Raw genomic sequence first — 23,668 nt, forward strand, 5'->3', positions numbered from 1 at the left:
ATTCGATTTTAATTTTTTTTTGCTATTTTTATATCTTTATGAATCATCATCACTAACCTGATATTTTTCAATATGAGTTGACTAGTCTTTCAATTTGTGTATTTCTTGTTACTTAGGAAAGATTTCTCAACGCCACTTACTTTGACTTTTTCCTCCTAACCCACTGCTTTCCACTTTTTCACTTTTCACCACTTTTAACTTTCTAACTTCTCCCTTTGCTTTTTAACTAACTCCTTCAACTTTTTACTTCATGGCATGATTATTGTTTTTCCTAATTAACAGGTATTCTACTTATAACATATTTTGGATTGTAATTTCTCATCTAAGCTTTTTTAACACCGAAACAATCCAAAATGCACAGTTATTCAACTCATTTCATAATTCTACTGCTCTTTTGCCACTATGTGCTTATATTGCTATTTGCCTACTTATTTTCCTACTCTGTTCTTCCTTTATATCCTGGAATTTCTACTTTTTCAGGATGTCTGACCCTCAAAGAAAAGGAAAAGGCAAGGCTACCACTGGTAAAAGGAAAAGGGGAGAATCCTCTATGTCTATCTTGGACATTATGCATGATGACTCCTGGCAGGAGAAGCACTTTACCCCGCAGGAGAAGGCTGACCAGCTCCTCTCCGCTAATGATCCAGTAAAATTTGCAAATAGATACTGTGAGCTGAAGTATCCAGTGTTTGCTACCTCTAGAAATCTGTACCTGGAGAGAACTCTGAAAATTTCAGAAGAACTACAGCAGTACACCTCCGATCAGATCAAACAGAGAGGCTGGTTCTTCTTGGAGAGAAACCTGACAGAGGTCAATAATTACTGGGTAAGAGAATTTTACTGCAACTATTTCAAGACTTCCCTGGATGCAGTGCACCTCAGAGGGAAACAGATACTGGTCACTGAAGAAGCCATTGAGGATATTCTGCAGCTTCAGCCTAAATCAGATTAGCCTGACGGTTACCAAAAGGCTGAAGAGGACATGCGTTTTATGAGATTTGACTGGGATGTTGTCAAGCAGAGGATAGCTCTTGATCCGACTGTCCCATAGGTCATAGGTAAGAACACCACAATGCCTAAAGGAATCAAGCTTATGTATCTGAATGATGAGGCTCAGCTCTGGCACCAGATACTGAGCAACTTTGTTATGCCGAGCACTCATGAGACGGAGCTGCCTGCCACTATGATCACCCTTTTTTGGTGTGTGCTGGAGGGTAAGAACCTATATCTGCCACGATTCATCCGGCACTTTATGGCCAGGGTCCATGTCAGAGGCACCCTCCCGTTCCCATATCTGATCACCCAGCTAGGCCGTCGAGCTGACGTGTCTTGGGAACTTGCTGATGAGAAGCCACTTGCTGCGGACTGTAAGAAGATTATCCTTCACAGCAGGAAGTTTCAGGCTTTAGGCTACAGACCTCCATTCCTGACCGCTTCTGATGAGACAGCCACGCCTTCAGCTGCCCCTTCTTCTTCCACTGTTGCACCAGCCCCACCCACTGCACCTCCACCTGCCTCAGAGCCCATTTACCACCTCGTGCACCACTTATTCCAGCAGTTGGACCAGATAGAGTGCCGCAACAAGCGGCGATATGAGAGATCTGAGCGTTGCAACAAGCGACGCTTTGAGCACCTCAAGATGATGATCCGATCTGGCAGCGACTTCCCCTCCGAGCCTGACACATCATCAGAGCCATCTGAGGAGGAGGCAGAGGAGCATGAGGAGGAGACCCATCCACAGAGAGAGGCCGAGCAGGCAGGCTCAGAGCAGGCTGCGCCACAGCAGGAGGAACCACACCAGATTCAGGTCGCAGATCTAGAGATTCCTATCCAGTCAGAGCCTCCACTGCAGCAGACAGATCCTTCTACCCTCATCCAGTCTGCAGACCCTCAGGCCACTACAGAGACTCCAGCAGCCCATCCTTCCGGTGATGACACCCCCTTCACACCCAACTTGAGTGAGCATCGAGGACGATGCTTTATTTTAAGTGTTGGGAGGTAGCCATCCCTGGCATATCTTTTTGGTGAACCACTACAGACTCTTTTTATCTTTTTTTATTTATTTTTCTATATTTTTATCTTTGTTTTTATTTTTTCAGTACTTGCACACTGTTCTTTTGCTGTATTTTTACTCTATTTTTGCATTTTGCACTTTAGTTTATACCTTAGCCAGTTAGTTTAGTTGCAATTCTAAACTTATTAGTTATAGAATACGTGGATTAATTAGTATAGTTTACCCTTTTAGCATATGATAGTTTGGTTTAAATTGAAAATAAAAAGGAAGTAAACTAGAGACTTTAACATAATCAAAACAATCCACACACCTTGTATATATAGCATTACATGTTAGTTAGTTAACAACATTTCATCAAGGAACAACACTAAAACTTTAAAGGCACCCTAAGATTTACATTGAGAATAATGGGAACTCTTAATTTTTACTTGCATGACATGTATAACTGATATATGATTTTTGAGCTAGAGAACACACAGCCTGTGAGTTTTGAGCTTAATTGTATGGTTACATTCAAACCATAATTTTTATTCCTGTGTGTTTTGCCCTTCTTTTTCATTCTGGTGTTCTTTAATTTGTTTTAATCTATATGTCCAATTATAGAGTATAGATACATACTAAGAGATGATTAAGGCCATCATTTGAATTTTTCCTCACTTATCCCAAATTAGCCTACCTTTTACATCACCCTTGTTAGCCCCTTTGAGCTTTTTAATCCCTCTTGTTCTATAAATCACATTACTAGCCTTAAGCAGAAAAACAAAATAAAAATTCCAAGTTGAATCCTTGGTTAGCTTAAGATAGAAATTGTGTATTGTTTAAGTGTGGGGAACTTTATGGGAACATGGATGATAGAAACAAAGGTAGAAAGTTAAAAAGAATAAAGATGTTTCAAAATAAAAATTTGGAAAGCATGCTCATGTGAAATCAAAACAATTGAATTACCATGTGCATTAAAAAAATTATTTTTTCGGTATTTAATTAAGGGAATGCAAAAATTCCGCAATTGCAAAAATAAAAAGAATCAATTTACATGGGATAAAATTAAAGTTAATGCATGAGCTTACAATACAAAGTGAGAAAATTTGGGCAAATAGGTTAAGAAAATTTGATTTATAAAATATGTATGTTAGGTGAGATCTTAGACTAATCAAGGATTCACTTATTAGCTCACTTAGCCTTATACATATACCCTTACCTTTACCTTGGCCCCATTACAACCTTGAAAAAGACCTCATGATTTTTGTATGCCTATATTCTATAATTGTTGATTAGTTAGATGAAGAACAAAGTTATAGAAAGTAAGGATAAAAAGAAGAATAGAGTGATTAACCCAATAAACACTGAGTGACTAGAGAGTAAACACAAAATCCAGTGAGGGTTCAATAGCTCATCACCGTATATCTCTGCTTAAATTGTTAATTTTCTTACAAGTTTGAAAAATATTTTTACCCATCTCAATTATAAAAGTGCTTTAACATTATCTAGGGTTTGGCTATGCACATATGATTCCTTGAGAATGTGAATTAATTTAACTACATGTAAGTTTTATATACAAGTGAATAACAATTAGAATTGTATGATTCATTTAGGTAGTTGCATTTAGAGTAGATTGCATTGCATGAGATTCCACCACCTTACCTTACTCTTTATCTTGGATTTAGCATGAGGACATGCTATTGTTTAAGTGTGGAGAGGTTGATAAACTCATATTTTATGATATATATTGTGCTCAATTTAAGTGATTTATTCAACCCTTCATCCACTTATTCATATGAATTGCATGGTTTCACTTTCCCTTCCTTATTATGTGATATATGTGAAATACATGTTTCCTATGCTTTGAAATTATTTATTTTAATTACTCTTTATTACCATTCGATGCCGTGATCTGTGTGATGAGAAGTTTCAGATCTTCTGGTGCACGAAATTGTGATCATCAATGGCACCAACAACTTGGTACGCACAATTGTAATCTCAACTTTTTATCACAACTTCGCACAACTAACCAGCAAGTGCACTGGGTCGTCCAAGTAATAAACCTTATGTGAGTAAGGGTCGATCCCACAGAGATTGTCGACCTGAAGCAAGCTATGGTCACTTTGTAAATCTCAGTCAGGCAGATTCAAATGGGTATGGTGAATTAATAATAAAAACATAAATAAAATATAAACTGGGATAGAGATACTTATGTAATTTATTGGTGAGAATTTCAGATAAGCATATAGAGATGCTTTCGTTCCTCCTGAACCTCTGCTTTCCTGTTGTCTTCATCCAATCATTCCAACTCCTTTCCATGGCAAGCTTTATGTAGGGCATCACCGTTGTCAATGGCTACATCCCATCCTCTCTGTGAAAATGGTCCAATGCGATGTCACTGCATGGCTAGTCATCTGTCGGTTCTCGATCATACTGGAATAGGATTTACTATCCTTTTGCGTCTGTCACTATGCCCAATACTCGCGAGTTTGAAGCTCGTCACAGCCATCCCTTCCCAGATCCTACTCGGAATACCATAGACAAGGTTTAGACTTTTCGGATCTCAGGAATGGCCGTCCATGGGTTCTAACTTATACCACGAAGATTCTAATATCTCGGACTCGGTCCTCTGTATTAGATATCTAAGAGATATTCATTCTAGCTTGTTTGCATGTAGAACGGAAGTGTTTGTCAGGCATGCGTTCATTAGTGAGAATGATGATGAGCGTCACATTCATCATGTTCTTGGGTGCGAATGGATATCTTAGAATAGGAATAAGCTTGAATTGAATAGAAAAATAATAGTACTTTGCATTAATTCATGAGGAACAGCAGAGCTCCACACCTTAATCTATGGTGTGTAGAAACTCTACCGTTGAAAATACATAAGTGATGAAGGTCCAGGCATGACCGAATGGCCAGCCCCCATAAAGGTCTAAGATAGCATAAAACTGATCAAAGATCTGATCCAAAGATGTAAATACAATAGTAAAAAGTCCTATTTATGCTAAACTAGTTACTAGGGTTTATAGAAATGAGTAAATGATGCAAAAATCCACTTCCGGGGCCACATGGTGTGTGCTTGGACTGAGCTTTGAGCTTTACACGTGTAGAGGCTTCTCTTGGAGTTGAACGCCAGTTTGTGACCTATTTCTGGCATTTAACTCCACTTTGCAACCTGTTTCTGGCGTTTAACTCCAGAATGCAGCATGGAACTGGCGTTGAAGGCCAGTTTGCATCATCTAAACTCGGGCAAAGTATGGACTATTATATATTTCTGGAAAGCCCTAGATGTCTACTTTCCAACGCAATTGAGAGCGCACCATTTGGAGTTCTGTAACTCTAGAAAATCTACTTTGAGTGCAGGGAGGTCAGAATCTAGCAGCATCTGCAGTCCTTCTTCAACCTCTGAATCTGATTTTTGCTCAAGTCCCTCAATTTCAGCCAGAAAATACCTGAAATCATAGAAAAACACACAAACTCATAGTAAAGTCCAGAAATGTAATTTTTATTTAAAAACTAATAAAAATATACTAAAAACTAACTAAATTATACTGAAAACTATGTAAAAATAATGCCAAAAAGCGTATAAATTATCTGCTCATCACAACACCAAACTTAAATTGTTGCTTGTCCCCAAGCAACTGAAAATCAAATAGGATAAAAAGAAGAGAATATACTATAGATTCCAAAATATCAATGAAACTTAGCTCCAATAAGATGAGTGGGACTTGTAGCTTTTTGCCTCTTGAATAGTTTTGGCATCTCACTTTATCCATTGAAGTTCAGAATGATTGGCATCTATAGAAACTTAGAATTCAGATAGTGTTATTGATTCTCCTAGTTCAGTATGTTGATTCTTGAACACAGCTACTTTATGAGTCTTGGCTGTGGCTCTAAGCACTTTGTTTTCCAGTATTACCACCGGATACATAAATGCCACAGACACATAATTGGGTGAACCTTTTCAGATTGTGACTCAGCTTTGCTAAAGTCCCCAATTAGAGGTGTCCAGGGTTCTTAAGCACACTCTTTTTTTTCTTTGGACCTTGACTTTAACCGCTCAGTCTCAAGTTTTCACTTGACACCTTCACGCCACAAGCATATGGTTAGGGACAGCTTGGTTTAGCTGCTTAGGTCAGGATTTTATTCCTTTAGGCCCTCCTATCCACTGATGCTCAAAGCCTTGGATCCTTTTTATTTACCCTTGCCTTTTGGTTTTAAGGGCTTTTGGCTTTTTCTGCTTGCTTTTTCTTTTTCTATTTTTTTTGCTATTTTTTTTCCTTTTTTTTTCTGCAAACTTTTGTATTCACTGCTTTTTCTTGCGTCAATAATCATTTTTATGATTTTTCAGATTATCAAATAAAATTTCTCTTGTTCATCATTCTTTCAAGAGCCAACATATTTAACATTCATAAACATCAACTTCAAAAGACATATGCACTGTTCAAGCATTCATTCAGAAAATAAAAAGTATTGTCACCACATCAAAATAATTAAACTAGTTTCAAGGATGAATTCGAAACCATGTACTTCTTGTTCTTTTGTAATTAAAACATTTTTCATTCAAGAGATGTGATGGATTCATATTCATAAATTTAAGGCATAGACACTTAGACACTAATGATCATGTAGTAAAGGCACAAACATAAATAACACATAGGGCTCAAAAACCGAAAAACAGAAAATAAATAGACAAGGAGATTAAGGAATAAGTCCACCTTAGTGAGGGTGGTGTCTTCCTCTCCTTGAAGAACCAATGGTGCTCTTGAGCTCCTCTATGTCTCTTCCTTGTCTTTCTTATTCCTCCCTCATAGCTCTTTGATCTTCTCTAATTTCATGGAGGATGATGGAGTGCTCTTGGTGCTCCACCCTTAGTTGTCCCATGTTGGAACTTAATTCTCGTAGGGAAGTGTTGATTTGCTCCCAATAATTCTGTGGAGGAAAGTGCATCCCCTGAGGCATCTCAGGGATATCATGGTGAGGAATTTCCTCATGCTCATGTTGAGGTCTATGATCTCTTATTTGCTCTATCCTTTTCTTAGTGATGGGCTTGTCCTCTTCAATGAGGATGTCTCCCTCTATATCAATTCCAACCGAATTGTAGAGGTGGCAAATGAGGTGAGGAAAGGCTAACCTTGCCCAAGTGGAGGACTTGTCAGCCACCTTGTAGAGTTCTTGAGGTATAATATCATGAACTTCCACCTCTTCTCCAATCATGATACTATGGATCATGATGGCCCGGTCTATAGTAACTTCAGATCGGTTACTAGTAGGAATGATTGAGCATTGAATGAACTCTAGCCATCCCCTAGCCACTGGTTTGAGGTCATGCCTTCTTAATTGAACCGGCTTGCCTCTTGAGTCAATTTTTCCATTGAGCTCCTTCCTCACATATGTCTATGAGGACTTGGTCCAACCTTTGATCAAAGTTGACCCTTCTTGTGTAGGGGCATGCGTTCTCTTCCATCATTGGCAAGTTAAACGCCAGCCTTACATTTTCCGGACTGAAATCCAAGTATTTACCCCGAACCATGGTGAGCCAATGCTTTGGATTCGGGTTCACACTTTGATCATGGTTCCTAGTGATCCATGCGTTTGCATAGAACTCTTGAACCATTAGGATCCTGACTTGTTGAATGGGGTTGGTGAGAACTTCCCATCCTCTCCCTTAGATCTCAAGTCGGATCTCCGGATACTCATTCTTTTTGAGCTTGAAAGGAACCTCAGGGATCACTTTCTTCTTGGCCACAACTTTATAGAAGTGGTCTTGATGGACCTTTGAGATGAATCTTTCCATCTCCCATGACTCAGAGGTGGAAGCAATTTCCTTCCCTTTCCTCTTTCTAGAGGTTTCTCTGGTCTTAGGTGCCATAAATGGTTATGGAAAAGCAAAAAGCTATGCTTTTACCACACCAAACTTAAAATATTTGCTCGTCCCCAAGTAAAAGAAGAAAGAAAGTAGTAGAAGAAGAAGAAAATGGAGGAGATGGGGGAAGAAGATGTATTCGGCCAAGGAGAAGAAGAGAGGGTTGTGTTGTGTGAAAATAAAGAAGGAGTGAGGGGTTTATATAGGAGTGAGAGGGGGTGTAGGGTTCGGCCATTAGGGTTGGGTTCAGAAGGGAAATTATTTTGAATTTTGAAGGTAGGTGGGGTTTATGGGGAAGAGAGGATGGATGTGAGTGGTGAATGGGTGATGGGAAAGAGTGATTGAGGTGATTGGTGAAGGGTATTCGGGGAAGAGAGTTATGAAAATGTGTAAAGAGGAGAGAAGAAAATGTGGGGATCCTGTGGGGTCTACAGATACTGTGGGGTCCTGTGGGGTCCACAGATCCAGTGAGGCCAAGGACTTAACATCCCTGCTCCAATTAGGTGTGTAAAACGCCCTTGCTGTGCAATCCTGGCGTTTAACGCCAGGCTGCTGCCTGTTTCTGGTGTTAAACGCCCAAATGTTGCTTGTTTCTGGCGTTTAACGCCAGGTTGATGCTTGTTTCTGGCGTTAAACGCCAGCTTGGTGCCTGTTTCTGGCGTTAAACACCAGACAGATGCTTGTTTCTGGCGTTTAAACGCCAGACTGCTCTCCTCCAGGGTGTGCTATTTTCAATGCTATTTTTCATTCTGTTTTTGATTTTTCAGTAGTTTTTATGACTTCACATGATCATCAACCTAATAAAACATGAAATAAATAAAATAGATGTGATTAAATAACATTGGGTTGCCTCCCAATAAGCGCTTCTTTAATGTCAATAGCTTGACAGTGAGCTCTCATGGAGCCTCACAGATGTTCAAAGCAAGGTTGGAACCTCCCTACACCAAACTTAGAGTTTGAATGTGGGGGTTCAACACCAAACTTAGAGTTTGGTTGTGGCCTCCCAACTCCAAACTTAGAGTTTGACTGTGGGGGCTTTGATTGACTCTGCAATGAGAGAAGCTTTTTCATGCTTCCTCTCCATGGTTACAGAAGGAGATCTTTGAGTTTTAAACACAATGTTGTCCTTATTCAGTTGAAGGATCAATTCTCCTCTGTCCACATCAATCACAGCTCTTGTTGTGGCTAGGAAGGGTTTTCCAAGGATGATGGATTCATCCTCATCCTTCCCAGTGTCTAGGATTATGAAATCAACAGGGATGTAAAGGCCTTCAACCTTTACTAACACGTCCTCTACTTGTCCATAAGCCTGTTTTCTTGAGTTGTCTGCCATCTCTAATGAGATTCTAGCAACTTGCACCTCAAAGATCCCAAGTTTCTCCATTACAGAGAGTGGCATTAAGTTTATTCCTGATCCCAGGTCACACAGAGCTTTCTCAAAGTTCATGGTGCCTATGTTACAGGGAATTAGGAATTTACTAGGATCCTGTTTCTTTTGAGGTAATTTCTGCCTATCCAATGCATTCAGTTCATTGGTGAGCAAGGGAGGTTCATCTTCCCAAGTTTCATTACCAAATAATTTGGCATTCAGCTTCATGATTGCACCAATGTACTTGGCAACTTGCTCTTTAGTAATGTCTTCATTCTCTTCAGAAGAAGAGTACTCATCAGAGCTCATGAAGGGCAGAAGAAGGTTCAATGGAATCTCTATGGCCTTTATATGAGCCTCATATTCCTTTAGGTCCTCATTGAGGAACTCCTTATTGATCATTGAGTGTCCCAAGAGGTCTTCTTCACTAGGATTCACGTTCTCCTCCTCCTCTTTGGGTTCGGCCACATCATGTAAGAGTATGGCCTTGCACTCTCTTTTTGGATTTTCTTCTGTATTGCTTGGGAGAGTACCTGAAGGGATTTCAGTGACTCTTTTACTCAGCTGGCCCACTTGTGCCTCCAAATTCCTAATGGAGGACCTTGTTTCATTCATGAAACTCACAGTGGCCTTAGATAGATCAGAGACTATATTTACTAAGCTAGATGGATTCTGCTCAGAATTCTTTGTCTGTTGTTGAGTGGATGATGGAAAAGGTTTGCTATTGCTAAACCTGTTTCTTTCACCATTATTAAAGCCTTGTTGGGGCTTTTGTTGATCCTTCCTTGAGAAATTTGGATGATTTCTCCATGAGGGATTATAGGTGTTTCCATAAGGTTCACCCATGTAATTCACCTCTGCTATTGTAGGGTTCTCAGGATCATAAGCTTTTTCTTCAGAAGATGCCTCTTGAGTACTGTTGGATGCAGCTTGCATTCTATTTAGACTCTGAGAAATCATATTGGCTTGCTGAGTCAATATTTTGTTCTGAGCCAATATGGAATTCAGAGCAACAATTTCAAGAACTCCCTTCCTCATAGGCGTCCCATTACTCACAGGATTCCTTTTAGAAGTGTACATGAAATGGTTATTTGCAACCATGTCAATGAGTTCTTGAGCTTCTGCAGGCATTTTCTTTAGGTGAATGGATCCACCTGCAGAATGATGGTCCAATGACATCTTTGATAATTCAGACAGACCATCATAGAATATATCCAGGATGGTCCATTCTGAAAGCATGTCAGAAGGACACTTTTTGGTCAATTCCTTATATCTCTCCCAAGCTTCATAGAGGGATTCACCTTCCTTTTGTCTGAAGGTTTGAACATCCACTCTAAGCTTACTAAGCTTTTAAGGAGGAAAGAACTTGGCTAAGAAAGTTGTGACCTGCTTATCCCAAGAGTTCAGGCTATCTTTAGGTTGAGAGTCCAACCATACTCTAGCTCTGTCTCTTACAGCAAACGGGAAAAGCATAAGCCTGTAGACCTCGGGATCAACCCCATTGGTCTTAAGAATATCACAGATCTGCAAGAATTCAGTTAAGAACTGAAAAGGATCTTCTGATGGAAGTCCATGGAACTTGCAGTTCTGTTGCATCAGAGAAACTAATTGAGGTTTAAGCTCAAAGTTATTTGCTCCAATGGCAGGAATTGAGATGCTTCTTCCATGTAAATTGGAATTTGGTGCAGTAAAGTCACCAAGCATCTTCCTTGCATTATTATTATTATTGGCCATGTCTCCTTCTTTTTCAAAAATTTCTGTCAGATTTTCTCCAGAGAGTTAGGCTTTAGCTTCCCTTAGCTTCCTCTTCAGAGTCCTTTCAGGTTCTGGATAAGCTTCAACAAGAATGTTCTTATCCTTGTTCCTGCTCATATGAAAAAGAAGAGAACAAAAAATATGGAATCCTCTATGTCACAGTATAGAGATTCCTTATGCAAGTATAAGAAGAGAAGAATGTAAGAAGGAGAAGAGGAAAAACTCGAACACAGAGAGGAAGATGGGGTTCGAATGTTTGGGTGGAAGAGAAGTGTTAGTAGATGAATAAATAAATAGAAGGAGATGAGAGAGAGGGAATTTCGAAAATCAATAAAAATAAAATTTAAAGTTAAATTTCGAAAATTGAAATCAAATTAAATTGAAATTAAAACAATTAGTTAATTAAAAAGAAAATTTGAAAAAGAGGGAAGGTGATTTTCGAAAATTAGAGGTAGAATTAGTTAGGTAGTTTTGAAAAAGATATGATTGAAATAGTAAACTTTTAAAATCAAACAAAAAGTCAAGTAGTTAATTGAAAAATATTTGAAAATCAATTTTTGAAAAGATAAGAAGTTAGAAAAGACTTTGAAATTGATTTTGAAAAAGATGTGATTGATACTTATTTTGAAAAAGATTTGAAAAAGAAATTTAAAAAGATTTGATTTTGAAAATTAAAGTTGATTACTTGACTAATAAGAAACAAAAAGATATGATTTAAAATTTAAAGATTGAACCTTTCTTAAGAGGCAAGTAACAAACTTTAAAATTTTTGAATCAATCACATTAATTGTTAGCATTAATTTTTAAAATATGAAATAAAAATAAGAAAAATATTTTTGAAAATCAATTTGAAATTTTCGAAAATTATGAAAGAAAAAGTGAAAAAGATTTGATTTTTGAAAAAGATTTGGAAAAGATAGAATTTTTAAATTGAAAATTTGATTTGACTCATAAGAAACAACTAAATTTTTAAAACTTTTGACTAGATCAAATCAAATGTTCGAAAATTATGAGTGAAATAAGGGAAAGATATTTTTTTTATTTTTGAATTTTTAATGAAGAAAGAGAAAAACAACAAAAAGACTCCAAACATGAAAATTATGATTCAAAACACACAATGCATGCAAGAACACTATGAATGTCAAGATGAACACCAAGAACACTTTGAATGTCAAGATGAACACCAAGAACTTATTTTTGAAAATTTGAAGAAAAGAAAAACATGCAAGACACCAAAATTAAAAATTTTTCATGTATAGACACTAACAAATTGAAAATGCATATGAAAAACAAGAAAAGACACACAACAAGAAATTTCAAAGATCAAAAAAGAAGACTTACCAAGAAAAACTTGAAGATCATGAAGAACACATGCATGAATTTTTTAAAATTTAAAGAAAAATTAAAAAGATGCAATTGACATCAAACTTAAAAATTGACACTAGACTCAAACAAGAAACATAAAATTTTTGGTTTTTATGATTTTATAAGATTTTTTTTTGTTTTTTTTTTTTGAAAAATATTTTGGGAGAAACGAAAAAGAAGAAATTTTTTTTTGTATTATTTTCGAAAATAAGAAAACAAAAAGCTTAAAATTAAAAAAAAAATTACCTAATCTGAGCAACAAGATGAACCGTCCATTGTCCAAACTCGAACAATCCCCGGCAACGGCACCAAAAACTTGGTGCACGAAATTGTGATTATCAATGGCGCCAACAACTTGGTACGCACAATTGTAATCTCAACTTTTTATCACAACTTCACACAACTAACCAGCAAGTGCACTGGGTCGTCCAAGTAATAAACCTTACGTCAGTAAGGGTCGATCCCACGGAGATTGTCGGCCTGAAGCAAGCTATGGTCACCTTGTAAATCTCAGTCAGGCGGATTCAAATGGGTATGGTGAATTGATAATAAAAACATAAATAAAATATAAACTGGGATAGAGATACTTATGAAATTTATTGATGAGAATTTCAGATAAGCGTATAGAGATGCTTTTGTTCCTCCTGAACCTCTGCTTTCCTGCTGTCTTCATCCAATCATTCCTACTCCTTTCCATGGCAAGCTTTATGTAGGGCATCACCGTTGTCAATGGCTACATCCCATCCTCTCTGTGAAAATGGTCCAATGTGCTGTGACTGCATGGCTAATCATCTGTCGGTTCTCGATCATGCTGGAATAGGATTTACTATCCTTTTGCGTCTGTCATTACGCCCAGCACTCGCAAGTTTGAAGCTTGTCACAGCCATCCTTCCCAGATCCTACTCGGAATACCACAGACAAGGTTTAGACTTTTCGGATCTCAGGAATGGCCGTCCATGGGTTCTAACTTATACCACGAAGATTCTAATATCTTGGACTCGGTCTTCTGTATTAGATATCTAAGAGATATTCATTCTAGCTTGTTTGCATGTAGAACAGAAGTGTTTGTCAGGCACGCGTTCATAAGTGAGAATGATGATGAGCGTCACATAATCATCACATTCATCATGTTCTTGGGTGCGAATGGATATCTTAGAATAGAAATAAGCTTGAATTGAATAGAAAAACAACAGTACTTTGCATTAATTCATGAGGAACAGCAGAGCTCCACACCTTAATCTATGGTGTGTAGAAACTCTACCGTTGAAAATACATAAGTAATGAAGGTCCAGGCATGGCCGAATGGCCAGCCCCCATAAAGGTCTAAGATAGCATAAAACTGATCAAAGATCTGATCCGAAGATGTAAATACAATAGTAAAAAGTCCTATTTATGCTAAACTAGTTACTAGGGTTTACGAAAATGAGTAAATGATGCAGAAATCCACTTTCGGGGCCCACTTGGTGTGTGCTTGGGCTGAGCATTGAGCTTTACACATGTAGAGGCTTCTCTTGGAGTTGAACGCCAGTTTGTAACCTGTTTCTGGCGTTTAACTCCACTTTGCAACCTATTTCTGGCGTTTAACTCCAGAATGCAGCATGGAACTGGCGTTGAACGCCAGTTTGCGTCATCTAAACTTGGGAAAAGTATGGACTATTATATATTGCTGGAAAGCCCTGGATGTCTAATTTCCAACGCAATTGAAAGCATGCCATTTGAAGTTTTGTAACTCCAGAAAATCCACTTTGAGTGCAGGGAGGTCAGAATCCAGCAACATCTGCAGTCCTTCTTCAACCTCTGAATCTGATTTTTACTCAAGTCCCTCAATTTCAGCCAGAAAATACCTGAAATCATAGAAAAACACACAAACTCATAGTAAAGTCCAGAAATGTAATTTTTATTTAAAAACTAATAAAAATATACTAAAAACTAACTAAATTATACTGAAAACTATGTAAAAATAATGCCAAAAAGCGTATAAATTATCTGCTCATCACAACACCAAACTTAAATTGTTGCTTGTCCCCAAGCAACTGAAAATCAAATAGGATAAAAAGAAGAGAATATACTATAGATTCCAAAATATCAATGAAACTTAGCTCCAATAAGATGAGTGGGACTTGTAGCTTTTTGCCTCTTGAATAGTTTTGGCATCTCACTTTATCCATTGAAGTTCAGAATGATTGGCATCTATAGAAACTTAGAATTCAGATAGTGTTATTGATTCTCCTAGTTCAATATGTTGATTCTTGAACACAGCTACTTTATGAGTCTTGGCCGTGGCTCTAAGCACTTTGTTTTCCAGTATTACCACCGGATACATAAATGCCACAGACACATAATTGGGTGAACCTTTTCAGATTGTGACTCAGCTTTGCTAAAGTCCCCAATTAGAGGTGTCCAGGGTTCTTAAGCACACTCTTTTTTTTCTTTGGACCTTGACTTTAACCGCTCAGTCTCAAGTTTTCACTTGACACCTTCACGCCACAAGCATATGGTTAGGGACAGCTTGGTTTAGCTGCTTAGGTCAGGATTTTATTCCTTTAGGCCCTCCTATCCACTGATGCTCAAAGCCTTGGATCCTTTTTATTTACCCTTGCCTTTTGGTTTTAAGGGCTTTTGGCTTTTTCTGCTTGCTTTTTCTTTTTCTATTTTTTTTGCTATTTTTTTTCCTTTTTTTTTCTGCAAACTTTTGTATTCACTGCTTTTTCTTGCGTCAATAATCATTTTTATGATTTTTCAGATTATCAAATAAAATTTCTCTTGTTCATCATTCTTTCAAGAGCCAACATATTTAACATTCATAAACATCAACTTCAAAAGACATATGCACTGTTCAAGCATTCATTCAGAAAATAAAAGGTATTGTCACCACATCAAAATAATTAAACTAGTTTCAAGGATGAATTCGAAACCATGTACTTCTTGTTCTTTTGTAATTAAAACATTTTTCATTCAAGAGATGTGATGGATTCATATTCATAAATTTAAGGCATAGACACTTAGACACTAATGATCATGTAGTAAAGGCACAAACATAAATAACACATAGGGCTCAAAAACCGAAAAACAGAAAATAAATAGACAAGGAGATTAAGGAATAAGTCCACCTTAGTGAGGGTGGTGTCTTCCTCTCCTTGAAGAACCAATGGTGCTCTTGAGCTCCTCTATGTCTCTTCCTTGTCTTTCTTATTCCTCCCTCATAGCTCTTTGATCTTCTCTAATTTCATGGAGGATGATGGAGTGCTCTTGGTGCTCCACCCTTAGTTGTCCCATGTTGGAACTTAATTCTCGTAGGGAAGTGTTGATTTGCTCCCAATAATTCTGTGGAGGAAAGTGCATCCCCTGAGGCATCTCAGGGATATCATGGTGAGGAATTTCCTCATGCTCATGTTGAGGTCTATGATCTCTTATTTGCTCTATCCTTTTCTTAGTGATGGGCTTGTCCTCTTCAATGAGGATGTCTCCCTCTATATCAATTCCAACCGAATTGTAGAGGTGGCAAATGAGGTGAGGAAAGGCTAACCTTGCCCAAGTGGAGGACTTGTCAGCCACCTTGTAGAGTTCTTGAGGTATAATATCATGAACTTCCACCTCTTCTCCAATCATGATACTATGGATCATGATGGCCCGGTCTATAGTAACTTCAGATCGGTTACTAGTAGGAATGATTGAGCGTTGAATGAACTCTAGCCATCCCCTAGCCACTGGTTTGAGGTCATGCCTTCTTAATTGAACCGGCTTGCCTCTTGAGTCAATTTTTCCATTGAGCTCCTTCCTCACATATGTCTATGAGGACTTGGTCCAACCTTTGATCAAAGTTGACCCTTCTTGTGTAGGGGCATGCGTTCTCTTCCATCATTGGCAAGTTAAACGCTAGCCTTACATTTTCCGGACTGAAATCCAAGTATTTACCCCGAACCATGGTGAGCCAATGCTTTGGATTCGGGTTCACACTTTGATCATGGTTCCTAGTGATCCATGCGTTTGCATAGAACTCTTGAACCATTAGGATCCTGACTTGTTGAATGGGGTTGGTGAGAACTTCCCATCCTCTCCCTTAGATCTCAAGTCGGATCTCCGGATACTCATTCTTTTTGAGCTTGAAAGGAACCTCAGGGATCACTTTCTTCTTGGCCACAACTTCATAGAAGTGGTCTCGATGGACCTTTGAGATGAATCTTTCCATCTCCCATGACTCAGAGGTGGAAGCAATTTCCTTCCCTTTCCTCTTTCTAGAGGTTTCTCTGGTCTTAGGTGCCATAAATGGTTATGGAAAAGCAAAAAGCTATGCTTTTACCACACCAAACTTAAAATATTTGCTCGTCCCCAAGTAAAAGAAGAAAGAAAGTAGTAGAAGAAGAAGAAAATGGAGGAGATGGGGGAAGAAGATGTATTCGGCCAAGGAGAAGAAGAGAGGGTTGTGTTGTGTGAAAATAAAGAAGGAGTGAGGGGTTTATATAGGAGTGAGAGGGGGTGTAGGGTTCGGCCATTAGGGTTGGGTTCAGAAGGGAAATTATTTTGAATTTTGAAGGTAGGTGGGGTTTATGGGGAAGAGAGGATGGATGTGAGTGGTGAATGGGTGATGGGAAAGAGTGATTGAGGTGATTGGTGAAGGGTATTCGGGGAAGAGAGTTATGAAAATGTGTAAAGAGGAGAGAAGAAAATGTGGGGATCCTGTGGGGTCTACAGATACTGTGGGGTCCTGTGGGGTCCACAGATCCAGTGAGGCCAAGGACTTAACATCCCTGCTCCAATTAGGTGTGTAAAACGCCCTTGCTGTGCAATCCTGGCGTTTAACGCCAGGCTGCTGCCTGTTTCTGGCGTTAAACGCCCAAATGTTGCTTGTTTCTGGCGTTTAACGCCAGGTTGATGCTTGTTTCTGGCGTTAAACGCCAGCTTGGTGCCTGTTTCTGGCGTTAAACACCAGACAGATGCTTGTTTCTGGCGTTTAAACGCCAGACTGCTCTCCTCCAGGGTGTGCTATTTTCAATGCTATTTTTTATTCTGTTTTTGATTTTTCAGTAGTTTTTATGACTTCACATGATCATCAACCTAATAAAACATGAAATAAATAAAATAGATGTGATTAAATAACATTGGGTTGCCTCCCAATAAGCGCTTCTTTAATGTCAATAGCTTGACAGTGAGCTCTCATGGAGCCTCACAGATGTTCAAAGCAAGGTTGGAACCTCCCAACACCAAACTTAGAGTTTGAATGTGGGGGTTCAACACCAAACTTAGAGTTTGGTTGTGGCCTCCCAACTCCAAACTTAGAGTTTGACTGTGGGGGCTTTGATTGACTCTGCAATGAGAGAAGCTTTTTCATGCTTCCTCTCCATGGTTACAGAAGGAGATCTTTGAGTTTTAAACACAATGTTGTCCTCATTCAGTTGAAGGATCAATTCTCCTCTGTCCACATCAATCACAGCTCTTATTGTGGCTAGGAAGGGTCTTCCAAGGATGATGGATTCATCCTCATCCTTCCCAGTGTCTAGGATTATGAAATCAGCAGGGATGTAAAGGCCTTCAACCTTTACTAACACGTCCTCTACTTGTCCATAAGCCTGTTTTCTTGAGTTGTCTGCCATCTCTAATGAGATTCTAGCAACTTGCACCTCAAAGATCCCAAGTTTCTCCATTACAGAGAGTGGCATTAAGTTTATTCCTGATCCCAGGTCACACAGAGCTTTCTCAAAGTTCATGGTGCCTATGTTACAGGGAATTAGGAATTTACTAGGATCCTGTTTCTTTTGAGGTAATTTCTGCCTATCCAATGCATTCAGTTCATTGGTGAGCAAGGGAGGTTCATCTTCCCAAGTTTCATTACCAAATAATTTGGCATTCAGCTTCATGATTGCACCAATGTACTTGGCAACTTGCTCTTTAGTAATGTCTTCATTCTCTTCAGAAGAAGAGTACTCATCAGAGCTCATGAAGGGCAGAAGAAGGTTCAATGGAATCTCTATGGCCTTTATATGAGCCTCATATTCCTTTAGGTCCTCATTGAGGAACTCCTTATTGATCACTGAGTGTCCCAAGAGGTCTTCTTCACTAGGATTCACGTTCTCCTCCTCCTCTTTGGGTTCGGCCACATCATGTAAGAGTATGGCCTTGCACTCTCTTTTTGGATTTTCTTCTGTATTGCTTGGGAGAGTACCTGAAGGGATTTCAGTGACTCTTTTACTCAGCTGGCCCACTTGTGCCTCCAAATTCCTAATGGAGGACCTTGTTTCATTCATGAAACTCACAGTGGCCTTAGATAGATCAGAGACTATATTTACTAAGCTAGATGGATTCTGCTCAGAATTCTTTGTCTGTTGTTGAGTGGATGATGGAAAAGGTTTGCTATTGCTAAACCTGTTTCTTTCACCATTATTAAAGCCTTGTTGGGGCTTTTGTTGATCCTTCCTTGAGAAATTTGGATGATTTCTCCATGAGGGATTATAGGTGTTTCCATAAGGTTCACCCATGTAATTCACCTCTGCTATTGTAGGGTTCTCAGGATCATAAGCTTTTTCTTCAGAAGATGCCTCTTGAGTACTGTTGGATGCAGCTTGCATTCTATTTAGACTCTGAGAAATCATATTGGCTTGCTGAGTCAATATTTTGTTCTGAGCCAATATGGAATTCAGAGCAACAATTTCAAGAACTCCCTTCCTCATAGGCGTCCCATTACTCACAGGATTCCTTTTAGAAGTGTACATGAAATGGTTATTTGCAACCATGTCAATGAGTTCTTGAGCTTCTGCAGGCATTTTCTTTAGGTGAATGGATCCACCTGCAGAATGATGGTCCAATGACATCTTTGATAATTCAGACAGACCATCATAGAATATATCCAGGATGGTCCATTCTGAAAGCATGTCAGAAGGACACTTTTTGGTCAATTCCTTATATCTCTCCCAAGCTTCATAGAGGGATTCACCTTCCTTTTGTCTGAAGGTTTGAACATCCACTCTAAGCTTACTAAGCTTTTAAGGAGGAAAGAACTTGGCTAAGAAAGTTGTGACCTGCTTATCCCAAGAGTTCAGGCTATCTTTAGGTTGAGAGTCCAACCATACTCTAGCTCTGTCTCTTACAGCAAACGGGAAAAGCATAAGCCTGTAGACCTCGGGATCAACCCCATTGGTCTTAAGAATATCACAGATCTGCAAGAATTCAGTTAAGAACTGAAAAGGATCTTCTGATGGAAGTCCATGGAACTTGCAGTTCTGTTGCATCAGAGAAACTAATTGAGGTTTAAGCTCAAAGTTATTTGCTCCAATGGCAGGAATTGAGATGCTTCTTCCATGTAAATTGGAATTTGGTGCAGTAAAGTCACCAAGCATCTTCCTTGCATTATTATTATTATTGGCCATGTCTCCTTCTTTTTCAAAAATTTCTGTCAGATTTTCTCCAGAGAGTTAGGCTTTAGCTTCCCTTAGCTTCCTCTTCAGAGTCCTTTCAGGTTCTGGATAAGCTTCAACAAGAATGTTCTTATCCTTGTTCCTGCTCATATGAAAAAGAAGAGAACAAAAAATATGGAATCCTCTATGTCACAGTATAGAGATTCCTTATGCAAGTATAAGAAGAGAAGAATGTAAGAAGGAGAAGAGGAAAAACTCGAACACAGAGAGGAAGATGGGGTTCGAATGTTTGGGTGGAAGAGAAGTGTTAGTAGATGAATAAATAAATAGAAGGAGATGAGAGAGAGGGAATTTCGAAAATCAATAAAAATAAAATTTAAAGTTAAATTTCGAAAATTGAAATCAAATTAAATTGAAATTAAAACAATTAGTTAATTAAAAAGAAAATTTGAAAAAGAGGGAAGGTGATTTTCGAAAATTAGAGGTAGAATTAGTTAGGTAGTTTTGAAAAAGATATGATTGAAATAGTAAACTTTTAAAATCAAACAAAAAGTCAAGTAGTTAATTGAAAAATATTTGAAAATCAATTTTTGAAAAGATAAGAAGTTAGAAAAGACTTTGAAATTGATTTTGAAAAAGATGTGATTGATACTTATTTTGAAAAAGATTTGAAAAAGAAATTTAAAAAGATTTGATTTTGAAAATTAAAGTTGATTACTTGACTAATAAGAAACAAAAAGATATGATTTAAAATTTAAAGATTGAACCTTTCTTAAGAGGCAAGTAACAAACTTTAAAATTTTTGAATCAATCACATTAATTGTTAGCATTAATTTTTAAAATATGAAATAAAAATAAGAAAAATATTTTTGAAAATCAATTTGAAATTTTCGAAAATTATGAAAGAAAAAGTGAAAAAGATTTGATTTTTGAAAAAGATTTGGAAAAGATAGAATTTTTAAATTGAAAATTTGATTTGACTCATAAGAAACAACTAAATTTTTAAAACTTTTGACTAGATCAAATCAAATGTTCGAAAATTATGAGTGAAATAAGGGAAAGATATTTTTTTTATTTTTGAATTTTTAATGAAGAAAGAGAAAAACAACAAAAAGACTCCAAACATGAAAATTATGATTCAAAACACACAATGCATGCAAGAACACTATGAATGTCAAGATGAACACCAAGAACACTTTGAATGTCAAGATGAACACCAAGAACTTATTTTTGAAAATTTGAAGAAAAGAAAAACATGCAAGACACCAAAATTAAAAATTTTTCATGTATAGACACTAACAAATTGAAAATGCATATGAAAAACAAGAAAAGACACACAACAAGAAATTTCAAAGATCAAAAAAGAAGACTTACCAAGAAAAACTTGAAGATCATGAAGAACACATGCATGAATTTTTTAAAATTTAAAGAAAAATTAAAAAGATGCAATTGACATCAAACTTAAAAATTGACACTAGACTCAAACAAGAAACATAAAATTTTTGGTTTTTATGATTTTATAAGATTTTTTTTTGTTTTTTTTTTTTGAAAAATATTTTGGGAGAAACGAAAAAGAAGAAATTTTTTTTTGTATTATTTTCGAAAATAAGAAAACAAAAAGCTTAAAATTAAAAAAAAATTACCTAATCTGAGCAACAAGATGAACCGTCCATTGTCCAAACTCGAACAATCCCCGGCAACGGCACCAAAAACTTGGTGCACGAAATTGTGATTATCAATGGCGCCAACAACTTGGTACGCACAATTGTAATCTCAACTTTTTATCACAACTTCACACAACTAACCAGCAAGTGCACTGGGTCGTCCAAGTAATAAACCTTACGTCAGTAAGGGTCGATCCCACGGAGATTGTCGGCCTGAAGCAAGCTATGGTCACCTTGTAAATCTCAGTCAGGCGGATTCAAATGGGTATGGTGAATTGATAATAAAAACATAAATAAAATATAAACTGGGATAGAGATACTTATGTAATTTATTGATGAGAATTTCAGATAAGCGTATAGAGATGCTTTTGTTCCTCCTGAACCTCTGCTTTCCTGCTGTCTTCATCCAATCATTCCTACTCCTTTCCATGGCAAGCTTTATGTAGGGCATCACCGTTGTCAATGGCTACATCCCATCCTCTCTGTGAAAATGGTCCAATGCGCTGTGACTGCATGGCTAATCATCTGTCGGTTCTCGATCATGCTGGAATAGGATTTACTATCCTTTTGCGTCTGTCATTACGCCCAGCACTCGCAAGTTTGAAGCTTGTCACAGCCATCCTTCCCAGATCCTACTCGGAATACCACAGACAAGGTTTAGACTTTTCGGATCTCAGGAATGGCCGTCCATGGGTTCTAACTTATACCACGAAGATTCTAATATCTTGGACTCGGTCTTCTGTATTAGATATCTAAGAGATATTCATTCTAGCTTGTTTGCATGTAGAACAGAAGTGTTTGTCAGGCACGCGTTCATAAGTGAGAATGATGATGAGCGTCACATAATCATCACATTCATCATGTTCTTGGGTGCGAATGGATATCTTAGAATAGAAATAAGCTTGAATTGAATAGAAAAACAACAGTACTTTGCATTAATTCATGAGGAACAGCAGAGCTCCACACCTTAATCTATGGTGTGTAGAAACTCTACCGTTGAAAATACATAAGTAATGAAGGTCCAGGCATGGCCGAATGGCCAGCCCCCATAAAGGTCTAAGATAGCATAAAACTGATCAAAGATCTGATCCGAAGATGTAAATACAATAGTAAAAAGTCCTATTTATGCTAAACTAGTTACTAGGGTTTACGAAAATGAGTAAATGATGCAGAAATCCACTTTCGGGGCCCACTTGGTGTGTGCTTGGGCTGAGCATTGAGCTTTACACATGTAGAGGCTTCTCTTGGAGTTGAACGCCAGTTTGTAACCTGTTTCTGGCGTTTAACTCCACTTTGCAACCTATTTCTGGCGTTTAACTCCAGAATGCAGCATGGAACTGGCGTTGAACGCCAGTTTGCGTCATCTAAACTTGGGAAAAGTATGGACTATTATATATTGCTGGAAAGCCCTGGATGTCTAATTTCCAACGCAATTGAAAGCATGCCATTTGAAGTTTTGTAACTCCAGAAAATCCACTTTGAGTGCAGGGAGGTCAGAATCCAGCAACATCTGCAGTCCTTCTTCAACCTCTGAATCTGATTTTTACTCAAGTCCCTCAATTTCAGCCAGAAAATACCTGAAATCATAGAAAAACACACAAACTCATAGTAAAGTCCATAAATGTGATTTTTATTTAAAAACTAATAAAAATATACTAAAAACTAACTAAATTATATTGAAAACTACGTAAAAACAATGCCAAAAAGCGTATAAATTATCCGCTCATCATCTTCTAAGGTAGGAATGACTTAAAGAATGGAAAAGAAACATACAAATATGGAAGAAAAGCACAAAATGGAGTTTTTGAAGAAACTGGCAGCGACGCGAATGCATGGACGACGCGGTCGCATTCCCAGCGCTAAAAGGCAGCGACGCGAACGCGTGACTGACGCGGACGCGTGCCATGAGCAGAACACAGATGACGCGTATGCGTGACTGAAGCGAACGCGTGACAAGGAAAACTCCAGATGACGTGACCGCGTGACCCACGCGGACGCGTAATAGACGCCACGCACCAGAAATTACAGAAAACGCTCCCAGCGATTTCTGAAACCCTTTTTGGCCAGATCCAAGTCCAGAAGGCACAGATTAGAGGTTATAAAGTGGGGGAATGCATCCATTCATGATCATGTCTTCAATTATTCACTTTTCATAGTTTAGATGTAGTTTTTAGAGAGAAAGGTTCTCTCCTCTCTCTTAGGTTTTAGGATTAGGATTCCTCTTAAGGATTTAGAATTTCAACTCTTCATCAGGTTCAATATTCCTTTTACTTTATATTTCTCTTTTACATTCAGATGCTTTAA

The 23,668-nt window shown here is 38.0% G+C and overlaps 2 non-coding genes and 1 pseudogene across 2 annotated transcripts; all 3 read left to right on the top strand.

Moving 5' to 3' along the window:
* Positions 1-481: 481 nt before the first annotated feature.
* LOC148545718 (uncharacterized) lies at positions 482-23,668 on the top strand (annotated as a pseudogene).
* On the top strand, positions 10,465-10,572 carry LOC148545719 (small nucleolar RNA R71). Its single transcript, XR_015901471.1, has one exon. It is a non-coding gene; the product is annotated as a small nucleolar RNA R71 (small nucleolar RNA).
* Positions 19,212-19,319, top strand: LOC148545720 (small nucleolar RNA R71). Its single transcript, XR_015901482.1, has one exon. It is a non-coding gene; the product is annotated as a small nucleolar RNA R71 (small nucleolar RNA).

Source organism: Arachis ipaensis, chromosome B9 (assembly GCF_059453495.1).
Source record: "Arachis ipaensis isolate K30076 ecotype BB chromosome B9, ASM5945349v1, whole genome shotgun sequence".
NCBI classification, from domain to species: domain Eukaryota; kingdom Viridiplantae; phylum Streptophyta; class Magnoliopsida; order Fabales; family Fabaceae; genus Arachis; species Arachis ipaensis.